Source organism: Orbicella franksi, chromosome 8 (assembly GCF_964199315.1).
Source record: "Orbicella franksi chromosome 8, jaOrbFran1.1, whole genome shotgun sequence".
Classification (NCBI taxonomy): Eukaryota; Metazoa; Cnidaria; class Anthozoa; order Scleractinia; family Merulinidae; genus Orbicella; species Orbicella franksi.
The window spans coordinates 17155582-17171761 of NC_138152.1; the positions used below are offsets into that span (position 1 = coordinate 17155582).

Sequence of the window (16180 nt, forward strand, 5' to 3'; positions counted from 1 at the left end):
GAGAAATAATTATTTGGTGGAGGGTATAGTTGAGTTGTGTAAAGACAGTTGTCTGAACAACAGCAATATTACAACTACAAAATAAGCAAATTTGATTTTCTTGAAATGCTACGATCGCCTGCTTCGAACTTCTGTTACCGGGCGTTGCCAGAATCTGGACTTGTGTAAAAAAACAAATTGAATACAGTGCAACATACCAGAAGAAATAAAACCTTAAAAGAAATGTACCTTAGAAATTAAAAATTGCTCGGTTGTGTAGTTGTTCCTTTCAGTCATTGCTCTCCAGAAATACACGAACACAGTAGTTAACGTTACGGTTCTTTTCTCATCAGTCAAATATTTATATTGCTTCTATCTTGGATGTGTTGGTCCAAATAAACAAAAAAACCTTCCATGGCGAAAAGTTTACTTATTGAAACTTATTATCGCGGGAAGTTCATTTTGGGCATATTTCGCGGGACTTAAATTTCACAATTTGGCCAAGAAATACGTTAATAGAAAGTAAATTTCGCAAAAATTTTATATTAGAAAATACTGGTCTTCATTTACAAACAGTTACTCTCAGACTTGGCACAGTTTTGTATTTTCCATGGCAATAGTTTCCAATGACACTGACTAAAGCCGTATTACAAAACGAAGCTGAAAACAGTTTGACATGTTCATTTGCAACAAAGCAGAGCTGTACAGAGTACTGGACACAGTTTATTTGTGTTTATAGCTGAAGGAAATTGTCAATTTCCTCAAATGGATCCTAGGGAGGAAGAGCTGACTCACCATTTATAACCCCAGTGATTCCTGCTTTCTTCCACCCTTTGGCAGCGTAGAGCTTTCCCTCACTGCTAGTCAAGTGGTTGTAAAGGCTTACCATCCATGCTGATTAAAGAATTATCTGCAGGTATTAAATTTCGCGTAGTTAATTTTCGAGAGAAGCTCTTTTTTGGGGGCTATTTAATCTCATGATTTTTGGAAAATTTCGAAAATTGTGAAAAATGAGTCTCGCGAAAGTAGGTAACAATAAGGTAACACTGGGACAACGATATGGGATACAAAGCAAATATAGTTAAACAGCAACAAAATGACAACAAAAAAACAAGTAATAAATGTAGGGGTTGAAATTGAATTTACTGTTTTTTTGTTTTTGTTTTTTTCATTCTTAGATTTATTTTATATATTTATATTTAGTAATGTCACACGGCCGCATAATGACACAGCTGCTCTCTGCCAGATCGTTCAACAAATATTTCAAGACTTTGTGATTGAATTTGTATATTATTAAGCGCTTGTTCATAACGACCAACAACCTGTGTTCACGGCTGTTTGCGTCTCAGGCAAATCGCTGTGTTTATTCAAACGAACATCTCGCATATTGAAGGAACAAGGTTTGAACGTTTATCTATGGATTCAAACCGTCCATCCTCAGTATTACTGACTAAAGGCCTCCACAGACTAGAGACGACTATTTGTTATCGACCGCTAATTGTGTCCAACGCGAGTGTTCCACACATCAGAGTGTTAGTTGTCGATGTCTAAGACCTTTGAAGCTAACATTCACTACGTATGCTAAAAAAAAACACAATACGATGCCCAAACCACTGTCCATTGACAACCGGGTTCTATAGTTGTCGACAACTAAACCAATGAATCCCACCGACGGGAAAAAGGGCCAAAAGCTTCGTTGTCGACAACCAAACTATTTTTCCTTTTCGAAGATGGAAACTGTGGTTAGTTGTCGATAGGTAAAAATGCAGCGTTTAATTGCTGATAACTCACCTCACACACTTTGAGAGCATGCATGAGTTTTAGTTGTCGATAACAGTCAGTCGTCGATAACAAATACTACTTGTCGACAACTTAATGTCGAGACGGTGAGGACCCTAAAACAACTTGGTAAAGGTGAAAATCAATGTGGTTCATTGCGTTTTTCATGACTGCTACAGTTCCGGCAATTCTGAAGGTTTGTGTAACATATCACATTTAATATTTCTAATGAAAAGTCACCCTGGAAAATGAATCCCATATCCATGATATCCCTATTCCCCAATGAGGGTGTCACTCATCTCTTTCGTTGCAATTACGATTCTGAGGGCTTAAAATTAAGCGATCACCTCCCAGCTTTTCACCAAAAAATAACATCGTACTGGGGGTGTTAATGCCAATATTTGTATTTAATAATGTTACACTCCTGCAAAATTGCACAGCTGCTGTTCAGCTGCTAGGAGCTGCATCAAGATATGAAGGTTTCAGTGATTGCTCACCAGATGTAAATAACGCAGCATAGATATGGTTTTAACACTCGCTGCTCATCGCTCAAATATTTATACTGCTTCGATAGATCCTGGATATGTTGGCTTAACTACGTTCGCGCGAACAATTTTCCAGACGATATATCTTCATGTTTTAATTTTCACTGCCGTCAGATAATGAGTTACTTGTGTCAGAAATGCAAAAATAAAAAAAAATGGGGGTCACCGACTTCGTTTCAGAGATAAAACGCGTGGAAAACCACCCTGATTTTGAAAAATTTGCGCACGTAATTCGGCGTGGTCTACATTGGTTTATAGTTTTAAAAAATATCGGTGAGCCAACGGAGGCAATTCTGATCTTAGTCATATTTCGTAGAAGTGGGTCTGTTGGGTAAATAACTCCAAATGTTACCAACGTTTTCACAGACGTTCACCGTTCAAGAGGCATTTAAAACCGTCGCACAGAAAAACGAAAAGCTAAAAAGAACTTCAAACTCTTAGTCGATAAAATTTCATTTTTTAGTTGATAGATGTTCTTCATTTTTTCGCTAAACGTAGAAAAATCGGTAGAGGAAATGATCCATCAAAAGAAAAATATGGGTCACCGAACGTCCAAGATCGTTAAATCCAGGCAAAGCTATAGCAATGGCCATCTGCTCTGTCATTGTTCATTTTATTACCTAGCACGCGCCCTCATGCATGACGTGTCATGTAAATTTGCGTGCGCAGTAAGGATGCGCAGAAACAATTAGCGCGAACGTCCTTAAAGACGACAAGCTCCAGTGACAACTAACTGGTTTTAAGTAACTCAGGGGCAACTATATGGAATACAAAGCAAATATAGCAGAAACAGCAACAAAATGACAGCAAAAGAACATGTAATAGATGTATGTGGTGGAATTGCAGTAACAGCCACCTTAGACGATAGGGTTGTTATGTTTTTTCTTTTCATTCTTAGTTTCATTTTTTTATATTTATATTTAATAATGTCAAACGGCCACAAAGTGACACAGCTGCTCTCTCTCAGATCGTTCACCAAATGTTTTAAGACTTTGTGATTAAATTTGAATATTATTCCTTTGTTCATAACGACCAACAACTTATGTTCTATGCTGTGTGTGTCTCAGGCAAATCGCTGTGTTTATTCAAACGACCATCTGATATAATTGAAGGACCAAGGTTTGAACTATAAAACTGTGGATCTTAAAACATCTTTCCTAAGTCACGTTATTGACTACAACAACTTGGTGTAAGGTGAAAATGTGGCTCGTTGCGTTGTTCATGGTTGCTGCAGTTTTCGGCAATCCGGAAGGTTGGCGTAATATATCACATTTAATGGTTTCATATCATTTTAACTCTTTTAAGAAAAAAAAAAAAAGGAGAATGGTTTCCTCTTTTCTTTCTTTTAGTGTTGACTGAATCTCGTACTCCCAATTACCTCTTTCAGTAATTAAATTTTTATCAAGTTAGGAATTTCTCGTGCGTTTGTCGTTTTTTGGTGTTGATACCTGTGGTTTCCGAATATGATTTCTTGCATTGTCACGACAACAAAACTGATGAAAGAATTTCGGAAATACCCTAGCTAAAATGGGACAAGCTATTTATATTTACATTATCCGCTGTAGGCACGATGTAATTGGATCTTTCGTATAAAATCCTACTATTAGAACTACCAATAATCATAAGTGGTCAAGACGTTTTTCAGCTACTAAGGACCAATAATCCGAAAAGAACACAAAAGCTATGTTCAGAGTGCTAAATAGAAAGATGCACGTCGGTGTACTGAAGACAGAGATTATAATTATGCGAGTTTGTGTTTTTCCTGGGACCAGGTAAACAGTCCGCAAGATAGAGGTGTCTGTAATATGTAGGCGTTGGTTGTTTTATTCATTTTTTTGTCATTTATAAATCGTACATTTAAAACATGTCAATGTATAGGGCAAGGAAGCCCAGGGAAGCCAATAAGGCTTATATAAAGAACCACCTTAAAGCTCTAAGACTTAGCAAAAGAATAAAAATGCTGTCATCGGCAGACAGACTCGACTGCACTTGTAATTACAGTGTAGTAAACTGTCATTTTTGGTCTCTCTAGAGTTTTGTGTCTCTTTCAACAGAAAACATCGGAATAAAAAATGCGAAATTATTCGAGGGAGACATGGTTCTTAACACTGTTCAACGGCTGGCTGCTATGAAAGGTTTGGACGTTGATAAAGCGACGGGAAATGCGAGAGGCTCAATTCTAAACAAGCAGTGGCCGGGTGGAGTGCTGATCTACGCTGTTGATCCCCAGATAGATAAGGAAAAGTAGAGTAAGGATAAAAAGGAGCACAAAAGGCCTCGGCGGCCCCAGTGGAGAAGTAGATCGAAGAGTTAAGTTATTAAATTTACGCTTGATGGTCGCTCCAAATGGCGTTTTTTATGATAAAAGGATAATAGAATGTCATGAATTTTCTACACGTATTTAATTTTCCATAATTTAAACCCCCGCTCCACTCAAATCCTCATCATAAAATTTGAAAATTAACCCGACATACATTCATCCTTTGACAAGGCAATGGAACTAAACTGCCCGTTGAGAAACGTGGCGTTACTCTATTTTAAACTAATATTCTTAAATATTCGCCTTACAAAGGAAGGGGTGTACAAAACAAAATTTGAATTTGAAGAGTAATTTGCAAATTTCTAGATAAATCTATAAAAAAAAAAAAAAGTGAAACGTGACTGCACGATTCGTTAACGCCTCCATCACACAAGCCTAGCCTGCATGGGTCTAACCATGAAACAAGACTTCTCTTGACAACGACTCTGGTTTCATGACTAAGTTCCCGTAAAACGTCTCGACTGAAGCTAAGAACTAGAACGAAATTCGATAAGGATGGTCCTGATTTTAAACAGGAAGAGCAGGGCTAAAACAACAAGTATTCATTAAAATGTGTTTTAATATTATCAGTAAACTGCTGATTATGTTTGAGTAGATGAGCTTCATTGTTTCAGTAATTGCGTATTGAATAGAATTGAATATGATTTTGTAATGCTTCCCTACACCTTCAAAAGGTTTGTCTAAAATATAAGAGTAAGAAGTTACAACCGAAGTGTTTGGATTTTATCTGTTGAGTTCATCCTCCACTCCCATCCTTGTCAATGTTGTGGAATACATTGGCTTTCCGCTACTTCGACTGGCTTGTGAATGAGAATTTATTTCGCGCCTTTTCACTGGGTAAATCTCAGTTTGATTGTATATAATAACAAAGATTTCGTCACAACGTATTGTTCACTAGACACTGACATGAGGCGGGAGGGGGGGGGAGGGAATAATAAGTCTCATGCATGGCGTTCGTTTACTTCAAATTAAAACATATTTATAAAACGACGTTTCCACTACTTTTGTCATTTGTTGTAGATATAACACTATTTTGATGTTCAAAGTTTGAGTTTGTTTTCTCATCTTCCACTTTGCAGCCTCGACCGCTGGAATGATGAACATCCTGAACCAAGCTATGAAACTGTGGACTAGTCAAACCTGCATTCGATTCCAGCAACGAAAATACGAAAATGGATATGCTTACTTTCATATTGGACAAGGGTATGACGTAACTAATTATTCCATCATGAATACAATACCATAGCCCAGGGGAAACTCGGAATGCATGGTGGAAGTGCCAGCAAATGCCTTTTTCAAGTTTTTTGACTTGTATTTATTTCAGACATGAAGAATTTGTGATCGTGATGGGTTCAATTACACTGAGTAATGAACATTTAAGTTCTTTTTCCGAGTTTCGAACTTGAACTTGACGTTAAAATAGCTTTCAAGCATGCGTGACTACTCTTAACAGATAAAAACATTTTTAAACTGACATTCGCGATTCAAGGATTAAACTTACCATGAACAATCCATAGTATGTAGGCGATTCCTAAATATAAGCGATTGAACATTTGCTGCTATTTTAAATAAACGGCACGCAATGCATGCGGAAGCGATGACGTTTAAAAATTGTTGCTAGAAGATTGGAACATAAGCAGACAAACTGATTCTTAAACTTAAACTGTAGAACTTTTGTGTTAGAAATTTTGTGTGAGAAATTTTAGAGGTTTACATTTAGGGTAGTCCATTGCATTGGTTGTTCATTCAAGTAGTTCATTACCAGGTCCATTGTGTTAGTCCATGTGCTACGGGTCAGCGAGATGCACCAACCCAAAAGAAAGATTAATAACTACATTTTCCAATACATAATAAGGGAATTTCTGTTACATCCACCCCCAAATCTCACTTTAAAAAGCTGAAATAAAAAGCACTCCGCTGATCCTCCAAACAGCAAAGGAAAGCAGCAAAGGAAAAGTTCCTCTCTCTGAAATCAACACCTGATTATCCTTAAAGATACTTGGTAAAGTTAATTACCTCACCGGAAATTAATTTGTTGTTTAAACCATATACTTGTCTTATCGCGTGTGCGACCCGCTTGTCTACCTAAAATTGTATGTATCGAACGTATGTTATTATGAGTTTTCCCGTGAGCGCAAATTTATCCGACACTGTATAAGCCAAAATCCAACCCCAAATCTTCGTTTAAAAGCTGAAATTAGAATCACTTCGCTGATCCTACGAACAGCAAAGGAAAGCCTTAAATCAAAGGAAAAGTTACTCTCCCTGAAATCGACAGCTTACTATCTTTAAAAATATTTGGCAACACTAATTGCCTCACCGGAAATTAATTTGTTGTTTTAACTGTATACTTGTAATATATCGATTAAAAGCACTCCGCTGATCCTACAAACAGCAAAGGAAAGCCGCATAGGCCTTCACCTATCGCCTGTGCGTCTTACTTGTCTATCTAAACTTGTATGCATGGAGGTTATGCTCTTATTATGAGTTTGCCCGTAAACACAAATTTATCCGATACTGTATAAACCAAAATCCACCCGAAACCAAAGATGGGGAATTGTCTCATTTACTAACTCTCAGAGTGCATTTCGCTTCCACAGAGGGATAAATCGTGCACGACATAAGCGCGACGGACATAAGCGCGACGAAATAAGTGAGAAATCACTATCTAGAGGAATGCAGAGCGCCGGCTTAAAGCGATGACGTCACACAATACGTCATCGCTTGAAAAAGAATCTAACTACTCATTTTGACATCAGTGTGACTTTGTTTCTTCGCGCAAACGTTTCGGTATCATTCGTTAAAAAATGGTATACATATTTACACAGGAAAGCAATTGTTCATTCGACGGTATGACACCCAACCTTCCCATCGTGCGCTACGCGTGTGTCACATCGATTGTGTTGACCACTGTGTTTTCTATGGCATGATATAATATAGTTATGCAACCCTTTCTCTTGGTATACCGTAGAATTTTTCACTTATCAGGTGCATTTTCTCGGTATATACCGAGAAAATACAAGGGACTTGTGGAATATTCCACGGTATACCAAGAGAAAGCGTTGCACAACTAGTAGACAACGCCTTCCAAACTAAAATGTGGTGTTCCAATTTGATAAAATTCAGAGTAAATACTGAGAACCACTTCAAAAATGGCTACTATTTCGGTGTAAAATAGAAACCTGTCTCGGAGAAAAGTTATTTTTACGTTGCAGGCTTGGAAGTTTCGTTGGAAATGAGTGCAAAATTGGCCTAAAGTGAAACGTAGAGCTTAGACGGAAATCTATGATTGCCATTTAATTCCAAAGACGATATCTGCAATATACTAAGAATCTTAAACTGGTGTTAAAACTCAGAGGAAAAGTTTCCCTGTTTGCAAGGAATGAAAAAATTCTTCTTTATTTGAACTGAAATGTAATGTTTAAGTCACGCATAAGAAACCAAATGATTTTTTGGAATTTCTTGTCTCGAGAGGTACCTCCATAGAAAACGATTCAAAATTTCTGATCCCCCAAACAACACAAGAGAGGATTCAAAATTTCCGATCCCCCAAAGAACACTAGAAAGGGTTCAGAATTTCTGATCTCCCAAAGAACGTTAGAAAAGGTTCAGAATTTCTGATCCCCCAAAGAACACTAGAAAGGGTTCAGAATTTCTGATTCCCCAAAGAACACTAGAAAGGGTTAAGAATTTCTGATCCCCCAAAGAACACTAGAAAGGGTTCAGAATTTCTGATCCCCCAAAGAACACAGGAGAAGATTCAGAATTTCTGATCCCCTGCAAAGCCAGTGTTAGATCCAATGTAGCCACATTAAATCATAACACTGAAGACAGGGTTTAGATCTTGCTGCCTGCCTGAACAATGTCTAATCAAAATATTTTTTCTTCATAACAATATTCGATTAGAAATTTTATACAAATATAGCATAATTCTTAACAGATTCCATACACTCAGATTATACTGAGAGAGTGATGAAGAACAATATGGATCTTTGATAACTGTTCTTCAAATCCTAAACCTAAGCGAAATCTCTGTATTTACATAGGAAAATGTATAAATAACTAATAGTTTTATTTAAACCTGCTACAGTTGTACTTTAAAATTTAATACCAAAAACCAGGGACATCCAGATGCAAAAGGAGGACAAAATCTGGCTGGAAATGAGTTTCCATTATGTTGCGACTTATCACAAAACTTACTTAAATTTAACATATATCTTTCTAAAATCCTGTTTGAAACACTTCTCAGCTACTTAAATTGGAGTCTAGTAAATGTTTACATTCTTCAGTAAATTTTCATGAAATGTAAACAGATTTCATGACCGGAAAAGCACAAAATATTCTTGACATGAATTTCAAACTTCAATTACAGGAATTTCTTCATGAAAGTATTTTTTTCAATTAATTTTATCCATGAATCATGGGTTTTTCAAATTATGGCAAGACTTATGTACAAAGGTCTGGAAGTGGTTAAAAGTAATTTTCCGTAACCTAGCTGTGAATTATATCTGCTGTTCTAAATAACCTCTATTTGCATAAAGAAATGCCAAATTATAAAGGACCTTTGGAACACTGCCCAATTAATGAGAACTTCAACCACCCTAATGAAAATAACATCAGTCTTTTGCAACTCAAGTATAAATAAGTGGCAAACAAATGGTCTTGATAATGTAATATGCACATCTAACATAACCTCAAGAGCACCACCATCAACCTGAAAATCAAAAAGGTGAAGGATGTTGCTTTTTGATATCTTGTGTTTTAGGTGTTGTATACTACATATGTATGCCCAGTTGATCCTAAACAAGATATACACTAGATATATAAGAAGTATATGTAAACTACATGAGAGAGCTCACATTTATTGCACTTATTGTACTTTTACAATGAATGATTTTCCCAACACGAAATTGTTCGTATATTGTTGCGTTGAATACAGTTGCTTTCATAACTCCTTTAGGAAATGAACATTTGTATTCACGAAATCAACAAGACTTAACAGTGTGTTAAAGTATCTGCATCTTCTGTAATCTTCCACGATCAATTTAACCGGTCAGAACGTTTCCAGTATTTTAAGAACCGTCACAAATTATGCAAGAAAATCAGTTTACCTTGGAAAGCTGCAGGAACCATAACCTTTCTGTAAACCTGACGAGTGTAAGAGAAACCGCCAGCTGCTGGCAAATAGTTTGATTGCCACACTGTTTTGCCGACGAAACTTCATACTTTTCCACCTTTACTGGGATTTGACTCAACTGGAATAACACCGGACATCTGTAAACAATTTGTGACTGCTTTCCAACGTAGAACAAGGCTATATAATAACAGAGAGCTTTGTTATCGAATCCTAACAACATTGACCACGATCTTTGCCCGCCATTTTGGTGTTTCCGTTCGATCCCATAATCCTTCGGTCAATCTGATAAATGAATACTTTTGACCAGCAGATTCCCTTTCCAAAGGAGTCGGTTATTTGCGCGCAATTTCGAATCCAACATTGTCAATAGCAGCAAGAAGCATGGAATGATTTGTCCAAGTTCAAATGAGTATCTTGGTTGCTTCGGTGAAAGAAAGGCAAGTCGCAGAAAAGTAAGTATATCATAATTGTTGCTCAACATTACAGTTAGCTGCTCAATCTTTGAATCGAAATCAATGTTGTGGCTGAAGAAATTTCGTTGTTATATTTATTTCGCGATCACTGAAACACAAGAAAAACGTTTGTTCTCCTGATTGTATTAGCACCCGTAACGAAGAAATTATTCACACGCATTTCCTATGTATGAAATGCTTGCATAATAGCTTGTTAGTGTGCTTTTTGAAGAGGTAACTTAAAGTTTACACTGAATTGATTTGAAGCTACAGATCACGCTCGATACACTTCACTACCGCATTGCCTACATACTGCTCACTATTCTTTGCAAAAGAATACACTCCCGATCAATTGATTAATGAAAAACAATGTTAATTCTATCGCTATTTATAAGAATATTTAGCTTCAATTGCTTCATTGCAGAGCAGAGGGGAAAAAAAAGGCAAGAATAGCGGCCCTCAATCCGAAACGAACACATTAAAGCAGAAAACGGAGGTGGCGCAGACGGCAGCTGAGTCCTGATTAAAATTTTTGTTATCTTTGATGTGGACTTTAAACAACAGCTCGTAATTCTGGAGCCTAAATTCATATCTTTTTGAATTGAAAATAAAACCTTTCACTGGCCGAAATGAAACTGCAATTTTTGTCTCGATCCTTTGGCGTGGTTTCAAATCGTTATTAATAATGACCTAGCTGTGAATATTTCATTTGTGTACTTTTCTGATGCCCTTTACTCTGTGATCCTTTTGTCTGTAATGTGTTTAAAGTTACTATCCAATCGTTACTTTTTAGCTATCAGACATCTAGTTAATTTCTTGTGAATTATAAATAGACGGCCATTTCTGTCCTGTCACCTGACAAGGGGGATCAGAAATTCTGAATCCTTTTAAGAATTATGGGTAGATGACCGTTTTGTTCTGATAAGTTATGCACTGGGGGATCAGAATTTTTGAATCCCTTTAAGTCATGTGGGATCAGAAATGCTGAAATGTTGTAGAATTATAAATCGACAGCTCTTTCTATCGTGTTAGCAGATTTGGTGGGGGAGGGGGATCAGAAATTCGCAATACTTTTAGAACCATGAACAGATAGCCGTTTTTGTCCCGTGAGGTGATGGGGATCAGAAATTCTGAATGCATTTAGAATTATAAATAGATGACTGTTTTGCTCTGACGGGTTGTGGACTGGGGATCAGTTTTTTGAAACTATTAAAGTCTTGGGGGATCGGAAATTCTGAATCCTTTTAGAATCATAGGTGGATGACCGTTTTATTCTGATAAGTTGTGGGCCGGGAGATCAGAAAATCTGAATCTCTCAAAAAAAGGAAAGCGCGATGGGTGCACGATCTTTTTTACATTCACGATCTTTTTTACATTAAATTGTACATTTTGGTAAAATTGGATGTATTGTCCCTGGCGGACTCAACTGAACACTTCTTTTTCTCCTTCCAATAAGCCAAAACCTTTCGGAAACACAAACTTTTTCGGCATCAAATACCAGTACCCTTCGGAATTTTTCCAAATTGGAATGCCACATTTTAGTTTGGAAGGCGTTAGACATATGGGCTATGTTACATGCCACTCAAAATGAGAGCACGGGATTTACACAGTTCAATGTATGTATATGTGTTGCAGATGCTCCTCAGAGGTGGGTTACCAAGGTCGACTGCAGTACATTTCACTTGGCGGCGGTTGCTGGTATGTAGGTACAGCAGCCCATGAGATCGGTAAGTTTCCAGCTTTACGCCTATGAGCGGTTTCTGATTGGTTATATTATAGATACCAAAGCCTAGACATGCTTAATCATTCAGTACATGAAAAGCGCTCGATTCAATTCCTTTACCGTGAATTGCTATTTTTTTGTCAAATTAGTTGCAACTGAGGAACCAGACACAATTTTCCTTAAGGAGTCACTTTTCGTTCGAAAACGTTCAGAAGCAACAACAAAAACAGAGAAATTAAAGCAGGGTCATATGCAATTCTCTGCTGCCAAGGAGCAACGTACCGTTTTAAACAAATCTTCGTTAACTCAGTTATTACGGTCAGATTAGCGCTAGAGATTACAAACTAGCGTGCTTGCTTTTGACGTCACTGTAGCACGTGTTGGAATGTGAGAATTCATGTTGGGGTCAAACTGCAAATTCGCTGCTTGCTTGTTAGAAAGTGTTGACATACGACTGTCAGTTTTCGCGCCAGTTTGTAGTGAGTGGCGATGGATGTACATTTGGCTTCGTTGCTTATTTTTTTCTTGCTGTACCGATTGCGTTGCATAAGAAGAAACACTGCTATAAGACGAAGAAGGAGAAGGTTGTTTTTATTCCTTCAACGTGGTTTATTGACACATTCCCTGCCAACAACGACATCAACCACATTAACGCTTTTAAACGTTGCACATATGCACTTGCAAAGCATGCAAACTGAACGGCCTTGGACACTTCGTCGTCCACGCTTTGGCTGGTTCGAGTTGATGCTTGAAGACGAGAGCCAGTCCCGCTATTGGAAAGAACACTTCAGGATGCGTAAGGACACGTTTCTTCGGTTAGTTAACCTTGTTTCTCCGAAAATTTCAAGGAGAAACACGAGGTTACGAAAAGCCATTCCTCCAGCTAAGCGAGTGGCAATTGCTTTGTGGAGGTTGGCTGGAGGTTGAAGCTTTCGCGAAGTTGCTACACACTTTGATGTGGGAAAGTCGTCATGTGTCACAATCACCAAAGAATTTTGCCGCGCGCTGAACAGATTTTCAAGGCGTTTTATCAAATTGCCAGTCAACCACCATGACACGACAAGAGCCATTGCACTGTTTCAAGATGAATGTAAAATTCCCCAAGCAGTTGGAGCAATTGATGGGACTCACATCGAAATAGTGGCCCCAAAGAATCCTTTCGATTATTTTGATCGACAACACCGCTATAGCGTGATCATGCAAGCTGTTGTTGGAGAGAATCTAATGTTCTTGGACACCGCAATTGGTTATCCAGGTAGTATGCACGATGCTCGAGTCCTACGGAATTCCGAGCTGTACAGGAAAGTAGTGAATGGAAATATTCTGAGGGAACCCGTGGTAAATATAAACGGAAACGATATTCGACCTCTGCTGCTCGGGGATGGGGCATACCCTCTCCTTCCATGCTTGTTAAAGCCTTATCCTAACAATATCGTTTTAAACCCGACTCAACGATGATTCAACAAAGTGCTCTCCTCAGCAAGAGTCACTGTTGAACGGGCTTTTGGTGTTCTCAAAGGAAGATGGAGAATTTTGCTAAAGAGAATGGATAACAGGTTTATCAATATACCGGAAGTAATCCTCACATGCTGCATTCTACACAATTTCTGTCAAGAAGCAGGAGAAGAATTTGACGACCCTGAGATTTTGAGAAGAGTCGTTACCATTGAGAGAGAATATTTGTAGCCCAGACGTCTACATCACGCTGTACGGAATCCGGGAGCTCAAGCCGTTCGTCAAGCAATAGAAAATAACTTATAATGACTTGACAACTTGTAGGTTATCCTAGAAACACAACTGTTTATTGTTTTGTTTTGTTACATAAGCATATGCACGTTTAAAGCTTTTTTAATTTTAATGAAAAGTGAACAGTTCATGAATTGAATAAAAAAATAAGGAGATTTATAACATACATCTCACAATACATTGATATAATGGAATTGTATTTTATCTATTACCAATGTAACGAAACTGTCACGCAATTAGTGTAAACAGCAAAAGCCAGGTCCGCATCCTTTTCTAGCACTCGTTATATTCCATGTTTTTTGTTTCATGATCAAGTAAGTTTTCACTTATTTTTTCAAAAGTTCTGCCATGCGAAGGAAAAATTTCTGATCCCTTCTTCTGCTTTCTTCATCGATTTTCCTCTGCTCAATTTCCATCTTGAGCATAAGCTCTTCTGCTCTTGTTTGTGATCGCTCAATCGCTTCCACTTGAGCGTTCTGCATTTCGAGTATTTTTGAAGACAATTCAATGAAAGCATTTTGATTGCTTTCTTTGCTTTTTCTTGCTTTCTTTTGAGCAGGCTCGTCGGCCTTGGCCTTCTTTCTTTTGTTTTTCCTTCCTTTGGCGAGGAATCTGCGTTGTCATCGGAGTCGCTTGAATCAGCATGCGAAGATTTGCTTGATGAAGGCGAATTACTTGTAGTGGATTCGCTGCATGACTGAAGCACCCCGGGCATTTTCACAACTGGTCTTGAGCCCAAAACCTCTTCAAAGGCATCAAAGAATGGACTGGTTTTTGCTGCACGTCCGGTCTGCGAATTGTTGGTCTTCGCATCTTTGTAAGCCTGCTTCAAGTTTCGTAGTTTGTCTTTACATTGCTTCATTGTTTTAAAAGGGCCTGCCTTGTTGACCGCTTGAACAATCTTCTGCCAGGCCTCCAAACTTCTACTACTTTCCACTTCTTCCACCCTTTCCTTCCATTCCTCGACAAGCACCGAAGTCTGAGCGTCAAACCACTTGGTTTGGCTTGCTTTCGCGCTATTTTCGTCGCTTTGACTGCTTGACTCTGTTTTAGGTCTACACTTTTCTGATGAGGAGGAAAACATCTCTTCAGCGCCGTCTGCATCCCGTATAGGTCTTGAAAAATGTGCAGTGTAAAAAGGCTGAAAAGGGGCAGCTGAAGGAAAAGTGGCTGCTGAACGCTCGATAGCCGAGCCCGGGAATTGTGAAACAGCGCCATAGTTGTTCCTCTCGGTTGCATGGCCCGTCTGCCGAAAAGGTCTAACATTGCCTTGAAGTGGAAATTGGACTGGATAGCCATGGTCATAAGTTGAATCAAGGAAGGGATTCGGTGAAGTGTGATCTCGAGACATGCTTTTTCTACGAATTTTTGCCGCCTGTTTGCAATACGGGAAACTCTGATGCTCTGAATAGAATTGACAAAGGTCACCAATGAAGCAATCAAAAGTGCTGCTTCCCCATTGGACAAATCGCGTAAGAAAAACATATCTTATTTATTTAGCACAGCTCAAGAGCAGTACACACCGCTCTTGAGTTGAGCTTCGGATCCTTTGTACTTTTAATTACTCTGGGGTTAGATTTCAAACAAGCACATGGTCATACTCTTGATCGGTCACACCGAATATCGTGCTTGGAATTTGTTATGTAAACAAAAATGACATGTCAAGCAAGGTTCTAGCGCGAATCTGACCGCAACATAATTAATGAGTTGATTCCTTTCTTTAGTTGTTTTAAAAGAAAAATTCGAGTACTTTCATAGCACAAATACCATACATTACAGCCTTATCTTCAATTTAGCTAACAGATATGAATTGAGCGAGCGAAACAGTTTGCATCCCAAAATCTTTGTGTGTAACCATGACTACTTCTTACCACACTCGACAAAAATCATTAGCAAGTCGCACAACCAGTCAAAAGGATCTACGTTGTAGGTCTACCTCATTTCTTAACGTCACTCTAGGACATCAACCTCGCGTACTGTTTCCCAGCCTTGAGTTGTTGTTGACCTCAAACTCCCGGAATGACTAATCTCTGTTTTACTCGGTCGATGGCTGGATCATCCAAAATCCACAACAAACTACTTGCTGTTTGAACCAAAACCAAAAATGTTGGTGGCAGTTTGCGTCGCACGATGCAAAGATTTAATCCGATGGAAAACAATTGGGTTAAAAAATGTCAAAAAATGGTGGTGGAATTATTTTGCTATACAAGAATGTATTTCATGGTTGATTTCATTTGTCAAAAGATCTCCAAATTTTCTTTGGTTCAAAATCAACAAACATTACGCCAAAACAACGATAACTACACGTGTGGTCTTTATATTCCACCAATTACCTCAAATTATTTTGACTCCGAAATTTTTGAATAACTTGAAAACGATATATTGAATTTTTCATCCAAGGGATCAATCTTCCTCTCAGGTGACTTCAACTCGAGGACAGGAAAATATTCAGACAGTGTTTGTCTCAAAGGACATAACATCATAACAAATGATCAGTCT

The 16180-nt window shown here is 38.2% G+C and overlaps 2 protein-coding genes and 1 long non-coding RNA gene across 3 annotated transcripts in view; 2 read left to right on the forward strand and 1 right to left on the reverse strand.

Moving 5' to 3' along the window:
- LOC145494788 (uncharacterized) overlaps positions 1-15373 on the reverse strand; it is a 57029-nt gene extending 41656 nt beyond the window's left edge. Inside the window, exon 1 of the mRNA XM_081474361.1 lies at positions 15070-15373. The gene's annotated coding sequence lies outside the window, so the exon portion shown is untranslated. The remainder of the gene's footprint in view (positions 1-15069) is intronic.
- LOC145494792 (uncharacterized) overlaps positions 1-16180 on the forward strand; it is an 83859-nt gene that overhangs the window by 25842 nt on the left and 41837 nt on the right. The window lies entirely within an intron of this gene.
- Positions 3421-4586, forward strand: LOC145494847 (uncharacterized). Its single transcript, XR_014050308.1, has 2 exons — positions 3421-3555; positions 4358-4586. It is a non-coding gene; the product is annotated as an uncharacterized LOC145494847 (long non-coding RNA).